The sequence below is a fragment of the Pteronotus mesoamericanus genome, unplaced genomic scaffold (assembly GCF_021234165.1).
Source record: "Pteronotus mesoamericanus isolate MK-2021 breed Mesoamerican mustached bat unplaced genomic scaffold, CSHL_Meso_final scaffold_167, whole genome shotgun sequence".
NCBI lineage: Eukaryota > Metazoa > Chordata > Mammalia > Chiroptera > Mormoopidae > Pteronotus > Pteronotus mesoamericanus.
Window position 1 is genome coordinate 24,021,550 of NW_026555308.1, and position 10,212 is coordinate 24,031,761.

At 42.8% G+C, this 10,212-nt stretch overlaps 1 pseudogene; it reads right to left on the reverse strand.

Moving 5' to 3' along the window:
• Nucleotides 1-6,420: 6,420 nt before the first annotated feature.
• Nucleotides 6,421-7,013, reverse strand: LOC129083845 (transcription factor BTF3 homolog 4-like; annotated as a pseudogene).
• Nucleotides 7,014-10,212: the final 3,199 nt, after the last annotated feature.

Consider the following 10,212-nt stretch of genomic DNA (forward strand, 5'->3'; position numbering starts at 1 on the left):
TCAGTTGCCTCTCACAGATGCCTCCAACTGAGGACCTAACCTGCAACCCAGGCACATGTCCTGACCAGGGATCCAACCAGTGACCTTTTGTTTTGCAGGATGATGCTCAACCAACTGGTCAGGGCTTATAGTAGCTTTATTTGTAATCTCCAAAACTGGACACAAGTCAGTTGTCTAAGTGGTGAGTTAATCACCAAATTGTGGTACATTGTACAATGGAATGACTTAGCAATAAAATGGAATGAGTTTTGGACACAACAGCTTGGATGAATCTAAACAGTATTATGCTGAGTGAAAGAAGACAGTCTTAAAAAGTTACATATTGTATTATCTCATTTACATGACTGTCTTGAAAAGACAAAACTATAGTGATGGCTCAGTGGTTGGGGGTGGGAGAAGACTGGAGTGAAGCTGTGGTGATAAAAGGCCAGTGAGATGGAGTTTTTGATGAAACAGCTCTGCATTTTAATTGGGGGGTGGGGGAGGGAGGTTCGTTCCACGAATCTATGCTTGTGTTAAAAATTCACAGAACTGGGAAACAAAAGTTTCCCAAAACTTACTTTCCATGATAATTTAAAAACATTTAAAAATGTCTACTTCATTGGATTGTTGAGTAGACAAAATAATCTATGTCCAGTACAGGCAACAGCGCACTTGATGTGCCCTTGATGTTAACTGGTGTGACAGGAAGATCCCATGGTTCAGAGAAAATAGTATGTTATAGGCCGGGCTGATCAGAAGAGCAGCAATCCGGTAACCAGATCCTCAGACCCCCCCGCGCGACCCTACGCTGAGAGGCGGGTCTGGAAGGGACCCGCAGCTTGACCCTGGCCGGGATCCCCCAAACCCCCCAGGCGGGAGTCTGGACTCATAGGGTGCTCGGGGACGTCCGCGGCACCCCCTTCCCTGCCTCACCTGGTCTGCGGACTCCCCTTAGGAAGGAGGGAGTCTGTATCGGGGTGCCACACAGAGCCGGGCAGTGAGGGAATCGCTGGGAAAACCGCGGTGTCAGCACTTCTGACTCTGTAAACCCTGCTGCAGCCTGCGGCGCCAGATCTCTAGGAGCCAGGCCTGGTTACCAGAATCCGAGGACCCCAACCCTTCCAGAGCTAGAGTCAGGCAGTTGGGTGTGTGAGCTTCCCAGGTGATTTCAGTGCATGATCAACTGTAGGAACCTGGGACTTATATCCTGTTTCTGGTCAGGTGGCTATCCTCAAGGTGGATGCGGGGATGGAAATACTGGGTAGGCCAAAAAGCGTTTAATTTTTTCTGTATGATGGGTCTAGCAGTGAGTGCTTAGTTATCTTTAATTTCATTTGAAACAATTTTGTTTGGTTGTATTGTGACAGCTGACTATCAGTGTGCATTTTTTTAAAAAACTTATCAAAATTGGTGAATTTTTTAAAAATGCTGATTGATTTTATTTATTTTTAAATGTCAAAATCCATTATAACATATTTAAAAATTTAAATCCATTATAAAGTCTCAGCAATTAATGAGCATTCTTAAAATTGGTGAATTTTTGTGCAGCCATTTTAATATTGAACATGGAAGAAGATACACAACATTTTCGGCATATTATGCTTTATTATTTCAAGAAAGGTAAAAATGCAACTGAAACACACAAAAAAGATTTGTGCAGTGTATAGAGAAGGTGCTGTGACTGATCAAATGTGTCAAAAGTGGTTCGAGAAGTTTCTTGGTATTACTGACATTTTAGCCAAATAATTCTTTGCTGTATAGCAGCACCCCTGGCCTCTACCCACTAGAAGCCAATAGTGGGAGATAACTGGCATACTCAAAATATCCAAATCATACTCAAAATATCACAAATTATTGGTGAAAACAAAAAAATGTGTCTTTTATTTTACAGAAAAAACTAAACAAAATGTTTGGCCAACCCAATGGAAAGGAACAATCCCCTCACTTCCCTGGTCTGTAAATCCATTCCTTTCATGTCATGTTTGAATGCTGGCTATATCGCGCAGCCCCTTTTAAAACACACTGAACCCCCTGGACCCCAGCAGCCAAAGACCCGGAACTCCCTCTCTAAACCCATCACCTCATCACCAGACAAGTTGACTTAAGCGCATGTACTGGGCCAGGTGTTGGGGCACAGCCCCAGGTAGGAGTTCTACCTCGAATAGCAGGACTTCCAGTACCTCCAACTACTGCAGCAAATTTACCAAAGTGTTGATGGGAGAGACCTGAGTCTTCTTACTGATGCATGTGAAAAATTATAGAGCAGCAAATCTGTTAGTGTGGAACCAGAGTTTATTAGTGATCCCTTCCCATGGAAGAGAATGGGTCTAGCTAGGGTGGGGGCGTGAAAGACATAGGTTCAGGGAAACAGGATGGCAAAAGTAAGGGTGGCTGAAGGCCAGGGTGGCAAGCCCCTGAGTGGCCAGAGGCCAGGTGCCCTGAGGCTGGGTGGCCAGCGAGCCCAGAGAGCCAAAAGAGAGAGTCCTTTGTTCTGAGGACTTATATGGTTGGCGGGATGGGAGTAAAAAAGTTACATATTGATTGAGGGGGTAAATGTGGTGCCAGCTTTCTCAAGGGGGACATGACTACCCAAACTTAGGTATGTGTAGGGGGGAGTCTATTAGCCCAAGTCCTTATCTTGCTCCAGACTCCATTCGTTCATCTTGTTGTAAAACAGATATGTGGCAGGAGGCAGTTAATTAAAGTTGGGGCAGTTACCCAAAGTTATTTATGGGCTTCTTCCTTTGGGCACTGTGGGCCCTTTCCCGCATGTCAGGCCTTGGGATGAAAGCACAGGTTCAAGGCCTTCTTTCCCAGATAGTGGAAATGCTACATAGATTTTCAAGGACTTCCCTCCTTCCTTGCTAACAAAATGTTTCTTGGGATGTTGGAACACCTGGCGATATTATAAAACCAGGTTCAGGACTGCTGATCTAGTGGGTGAGACATGTCTTCCTCTTCCTCCCTGCCTTGGTTTACTATTCACTTTACCTAAGTGATAAAAAGCATTTCCTGGCACCCAGGATGCTAGATGCTGGCCAGTAACAGCAGTGCAGTCTCACAGTTCTTCCTATGCTATCTCCTGCCTCAAAAGCAAAAAAAATGACTCTACCAGCCAAGCTAAAGACCCCTCAGAGAAGAAGGTGTTGAAGGGTAGAGAGAGGGGAGGGAGTCTGTTTCCTGATGGAGAAACGTCAGGTGTACTGATCCTAGTTTAGAGAAGGGCAACCGGTGCAGTTTTGGGAAAGAAGGCAGGTAAGAGAGGAGGGGATCCCCCAAGAAAAGAGGTGGGGAACCCTGTTTACAGTCAGATTGGAAAAGGGCTTATATGGCAAGCTAAGGGCTGGTCTCTTTCCTACAAACGTTAAAGGACATTTGTAAGCATGTTGATTCAATGAAAAATGTGATGGTGCTTAGTTGTAGCTGAGTCCCACCATACAATGTGCCTGATAGAATGTGGGAGGGATGCATGTGGAGAATCATGCTTGGTCTGGCCACCACACTCAGAGGGCATTAGAGTTGGGAATCAGCAGAGCTTTTAGAGTGTTCATGAAAAACTGGGAAAGGATATGCTAGAAGAGGGGTAATAAGGGCTGGACAGGATCAGGGACCAGGGAGGGGAAGCTGCAGTGAGAGAGCTTTGGTCCAATGATCAGATTGTCTGGAGATAAAGGGATGAATTCAAAGAAGTCATCCCCATCACTGGGCCCTGGGGCTCTGGAGTCCAGGAATATTGAAAAAGAGACTAGATAGCCCTGACCAGTGTGGGTAAGTTGGTTGGGTGTCATCCTGCAAAGCGAAAGGTCACCTGTTCGATTCCTAGTCAGGGTACATGCCTGTGTTGTGGGTTTGGATCTTGGTTGGGGTGTGTACGAGAGGCAACCAATCGATATTTCTCTCCCTTTCTCCCTCCTTTCCTCTCTCTCTAAAAATATACTTATAGTCTTTTTAAAAAAGAAAAAGAGGCTAGATATTAGAGCAGGCATTCAAATATCATATGAAAGGTTGCACATTCATTTATTTAATGAATATTTGTTGAGCAGCTGCCCAGGTACCATTCTAGGCCAGCAGGTACAGCAGGGAACAAAACAGTCTCTGGAGCCTGTATTCAAGTGGGGACACAAATAATAGGTAAACAAAGAGGAGGAGGCGAAATAGTAGAACATAAGGTCAAAGAGGTAAGGGGATGTGATGGTTCCCTGTATCAACCTGGCCAGGCTACAGTCCCCTGACAATCAATCAAACACTAATCTAGGTGTAGCTGTAATGTGTATTTAGTCAATAAGATGCTCACTGGACTTTAAATCAATGAGATCATCCTAGGTAACCTGGGTGGGACTGATTCAATCGGCTGAAGGCCTTAAGAGCAGAGTTCCTTTCCCAGAAGAAAGTATCCTGTTGGCAGCAGTATCAGCTTAAGCTCCAGCCTGCCTTCCTGATGCCTGCTCCTGCAATCAACAAAGCCACTTCTAACAATAAACCTCTTAGTCCATCTCTTTCCTCTGATGTAGTGGGCATGTCATGTAAGGCAATATCAGCCACTGTGGGGAGTTAGACCTGTTCCCTAGTGAGCTGGAGCCATGGGAGGGCTTAAGCAGAGTAGCCATCCATGGTCTGACTTCCATTGACAAGGGTTTATTCTGTCACCAAGAAGTCATGTTGGAGAGCAGAAAGGAAAGGTCTGGATTAGGAATGAAACTGATATGCTCTAAATATGGGCTGCTATTTACCTGTGGCTGGAAAGGCAATAGTGTTTTAATTTTTTTTTTTTTTTGAGTCAGCAAATAGCATAATGAACTCAAAATGTGACCAAGTCCAGGTGGAACTGAGACAAACTAATTGGATCAGATCCTTGACCTGATGGACATTACTTATTAAGTCATTTCCTACTTCTCTTGACTTCAAAAATCAGTTTTCAATATGCTATCTTAACACAGACCTAAACAGATTATCTGATGGTCAGCTAAACTGTTGTTGAAACTTGTTTTTTAAAGAGATGGTTCATATATGTATGGAGCAAACATGGTGAGTTATTGACTCACACGTTCTTAGCTTTGCCTCTTGATGTGCTTTGAGTGATCCTTTGGCAAGTTGCTCACCTCTAAACCTCAGCTTTCACTGTTACAAACAGTAATTATTTCATAGGGGTTTTTTTTTTGTGAGGCTTAAATGAGAGCATGCCAGTAAAGTGTTATATAAAGGCTACACAAAGTGTGTGCTCAGGAAACATTACTAATCATTCATATCAGTAGGAGGACCTACCAGGAGCAATTCATGGTTTAGGAGATGCCAGAGAGGTCCCATGGCGTCCTTCTAGACAGAACTGACAACACTCAAATAATTTTTTAAAAGAGTGTTTACAAACTTTCAGAATAACATCCCGTTTGTTATTTGAACTACCATAAAATATCTTGTTTTTAACATTCTCAAAGGATGGACTCCACAGTAGCAGAATATGATTCAAACATCTGTTTGAGCCTCTTTGGTAAAAAATAGTATTAATTGCATACACCACCAAGCAGTATTTTTTTGGTGATTAAAAAAAGAACAACACTCACCCTAGAACATGTTTATTGACTTTGGAGAGAGAGAGGAAGGGACAGGTCAGGGGGAGGGACGGAGCGAGAGAGAAAGAGAGAGAGAGAGAGAGAGAGAGAGAGAGAGAGATCGTGAGAAACATTGATCAGTTGCCTCCCATATGTGCCCTGACTGGGAATCGAACCAGCAACATTTTAATGGTGTATGGGACAATGCTCCAACCAACTGAACCACCTGGCCAGGGCAATATTTTTTTGGTGATTTTTAAGATTGTGGTAAGATATCCCTGGCCAGGTAGCTCAGCTGATTAGAGCAATATCCTGATACACCAAGGCTGTGGGTTCAATCCCTGGTCAAGGCACATACAAGAATCAACCAATGAATGCATAAGTGAGTGGAACAACAAATTGATGTTTCTCTCCCTTCCATGCTCTCTAAAAATCAATAAATAAAATTTAAAAATATAGTGGTAAAATATACATAAATTTTACTATTTTTGACCATTTTAAGTGTATAATTTAGTGGCATTCAGTACATTCATAATGGTAGAGTCTTTTTGATACATCAAACTCAGTTTTCCTGAAGTGTGAGTTTGGGAGACTGTACATGCCTGATGTAGGATGCCTCCTACAGTTACAGGGCCCCTTTGGTGTGGAGATCCTAAATTATAATAACCTGCTATATATAGTATATGTGAGATTAAATCTTAACTGTGCTTGAAGGCTCTCTCAAGCTTTCTCTCTTTTTTTTTTTTTTAAGCTGCACCAATACTTCGTATTTTGACCAAAAGAGTAGTTCCTGGGAGGAAGTGCAAAATGCAAAATCAAATGACTGAAAAATGCTGAACAAACAGCATTATTAATATACAAAATATTTATATTCCTGAACTAGTAACAGTTGATGTTCTTCATGTCTGTAAAACTTCGGAACCACATAGCTGATGTTAAATCTAGTCCATGCCAGCTTCCAAAAACCGGAAAAATTTTAGTTAGCTTCATTCTTTGATGCCTCATCAAAATTTTCTACGAGATCTGGAACATCATCCTCCTCCTCCTCATCAATGTCTTCTGGTTTTGGTGCTTTGCTATCCAACACTTGCCGAGGGAACTGTTCAGCTAACTTCCTAAGGCTTGTTAAGCTGTCAGCACCAAGCTGACTTAATATTCCAGGAAGCATTTCTGTGATTGGTTTGGCTTCTGCATGACCAGTAATTGCAAAGGTGTTAGCAGAAAGGGAAGCTTGGACTTTGGGATTGGTGAAATGAATGACTGTTCCATCATCTTTTACCTCTTCAATACCAGCTGTATTATTCACAGCCAGTTGTTTTAGAGAATTCTGAAGTTTTTTTGTCATCAGCTGTAGCTGTTCTTTGTACCACCTTCTTCTTTCTGCGAGCTGTACCCTTGCCCCCTATCCCGACCTGAGCCTGAAGTTTGGCTAACTTTTCTTGATTCATGCTCTTGGTAAATCTGAAGCAGGGAGGGTCCTCAAACAGGGAGGGTCCTCAAACACCAGCACGTGGCAAGAGCAAGATGGCTGCCTCCTCTCTTTAAAAAAAAAAAAGATTTTATTTATGTATTTTTAGAGAGAGGGGAATGGAGGGAGAAAGAGAGGAAGAGAAAAAACAATGTGTGGTTGCCTCTCCCATGCCCCCAGACGGGGGCCTGGCCTGCAACTCAGGCACGTGCCCTGGCTGGAAATCGAAACTGCGACCCTTTGGTTTGCAAGCCGGCACTCAGTCCACTGAGCTACACTAGCCAAGGCTCAAGGTTTCTCTTTAGATGAACTGTCAGGTGCTTGGTAAGATTCCTCCTGAGACAGAAGTTTCTCTCGCACTGACCACATGCAAGAGGGCCTCTCTCTAGTGTGAACACTGATAATTGATAAGGCTTCAGCTCTGGCTGAAAGCTCTCTCACATATATGGCACTGAAAAGGGTTTGCTGTATAGCGTGGATACTCTCTGATGTCTGCTGAGATCCCTGCTTAAGTGGAATGCCTTCTTACACTTATATAAGGTCATAAAGACACAGTCATAAGGTCTCTCTCCAGTGTGGACACTAATAGGTAAGAAGAGTCAAACTTTGACAAAAGCTTCTCTCACACTGTTTCCATTAATAAGGTGTTTATCCAGTGTGAACAGCCTGATTTTGGTGATATCCCTACTCAAACAGAAGGTTTTCTCATACCAATCCCATGTATAGGACCTCTCTCTGATGTAAATGTTTTGGTGTGTGTTAAGATTTGAACTTTTGCAGAGGGCCTTCCCACAGTCATTGCATTTATAAGGGTTCTCTCCAGTGTGGATTCCCTGATGCACAATAAGACTTAATGGCTGGTAGAAAGTTTTCCCACAGTGAATCCATGTGTGAGGTTTCTCCCCAGTGTGCACCCTCTGATGTGTGATCAGACGTGATTTCTGATAGGTTTCCCATAACTTTTGCACCGATGAGCTTTCTCTCCAGTGTGGGACCTCTGATGTTTGGTGAGATCTGTGCTAAAACAAAAGGTTTTGCCACACAGATGACAGGAATAAGGTTTCTTTCCCATTTGTTTCTTATGTTGAGAAAGCCATGAGGAATTTCTGAAGGCTTTTCCACACCCAGAACATTTACTGGTATATGGTTTCTCTAACGTATGACGAGGTAAGAATTCTGCCTTAAGGGTTTTCCACAGTCACTGCACTGAAATGGCTTTTCCCCAGTATGGACTTCACAATGTAGAGCAAGGGCAGAGCTCTCAGTGAATGCATTCCCACATTCATTACACGCAGAGGGCTTCTCTCCAGTATGTTTTTCTCATATGTATTACCAGGTGGCATTTCTGATGACAGGTTTTCTCACAGTCACTACACTCAGATTTCCTTACTTTGGGGATTTTTTGATGATTACCAATAGCTGAGCAACTCAATTTACATTCCTTACAAGATCTTTCTTGTAGAAGGCTGACATTTATGTCAACTTTCTTATGGTTATAGGCTTTTTCTCCAATGCGTGGAGGGAAGGTTTGAGAATGACTGTTGCTCTGCTAAGCATAACCTGCAAGATGAGATACTTTTTCTTTCTTATGAAATTTTGCTGCTCTTAACAGCTCATAGGTTTATGAGACTCATCAGATCTTCTGGTCAAATCTGCTGCTTCACAATCATCCCACCGTGGAATACTCAGCTCATTTTTGGTTGTCCACTTTTGGTGTAAGACAATAAATAGAAAAGGTAAATATTATTAATCTCTGTGGTCAAGAGATGAAACATTCTACAAAATGTCTGAAATGATCTACATGACTCTTAGGTAACTGAGCAGGTAGCCTGGGTCTTGGAGGCAGACAGCTTCAGTGAGAATTCTAGTTCCACCACTTAATTGCTTGGAGGTCTTGAGTCTTTTTCCTCATATTTAAAATAGGGATATAAAAAATAATAGGGATATGGTCAACTTTATGTGTATTTTACAATTTAAATAATTGAAATGCAAGAATATATTGGTTCTGAAATTACTTGAAATGTAACAATAGGAGTCAAAATTGGTTTATTCATTTAGAATCTTGTTTATGAATCATATACTTCAACTCTATTTTAAGTCATTGTGAATAGACTAGATAGGGTGAATTTGAGACTTAATATAGAATTTGAGACAGCTGTTTGAATTCTTTCCTATCATGTCAAGATAGATCAGGCCCTTCTGTCTCCTAGAAGCTGACGATCTCCACCAAAAAGAATTCCGGAGGTGGGTTGCAAGGAAACAGCCTCTGTCCTCTTTATTTCCAGGCTAGCACTTTGAAGATAATCTAGAACTTATAAAGTCCCAGTGTATTTCCTGAGATGTACAAAGCTGCCACATCATCAGCAAATACACATTTTACTGGAGTAGCTGAGTTTCCTCAATTTATGAGATCACCACATTTGGAAAGACAAAGGGATGGAGGCATCACTGCCCACTCATGCTGGGGGTAGGATTGCCAAATAAGCTCTCAGTGAATGCATTCCCACATTCACTGAGAGCTTATTTGTGGGCATCCCACATTATAGGATGTCCAGTTAAATTTGAATTTTAGATAAACACTGAATAATTATCTGGAATTCAAATGTACATCTTTTGCTTTATTTACTAAATCTGGCTGCTCTAGCCAGGGGTCCAGTGTACATGCGCGCATGAACATGTGTGTCTGTGACATGGGGGGATGCTCCCAATCATCTTCAGATCAAGCCAACCTGAAAGCCCCCTGGGGACAATGTCCTTTCCAGTCTACCATGGATCCTCACTCACTCTCTTGGAGCCAAGGAGGCACTGGCTTCCTAACCATGGAAGGTGGGCACTGGGATTGGAGCAGTGTGCCGTATACCACTTCCCCCACTTGTCACAATTTCTCTGAAGGTCTCCCATCAGAATTAAGCATTAGTTGCCTACGGATCTCACCAGTTCAATAATGCCCCGTTACTGCCTTCCCCTCCTCCCCAGCTCTCTCCCTTCACCCTCATTTCTGCTTCCTCAAGTCACCTCCCAAAATAAACTATCTGCCCCCAAACCCTTGTTCCAGGCTATTTTAGGGGAAATCCAAGCCATGACAGTTTGCATTGGATGTGGCCCTGTAAGTCCAGGTCTCAGGATCGAACAGGTCATTCACTGGTCAGATGATTTAAAAAAGAGCCTGGTAATAGGTGTGGTGATAACTTCTGGCTTGCTATAGCATGGCATGAC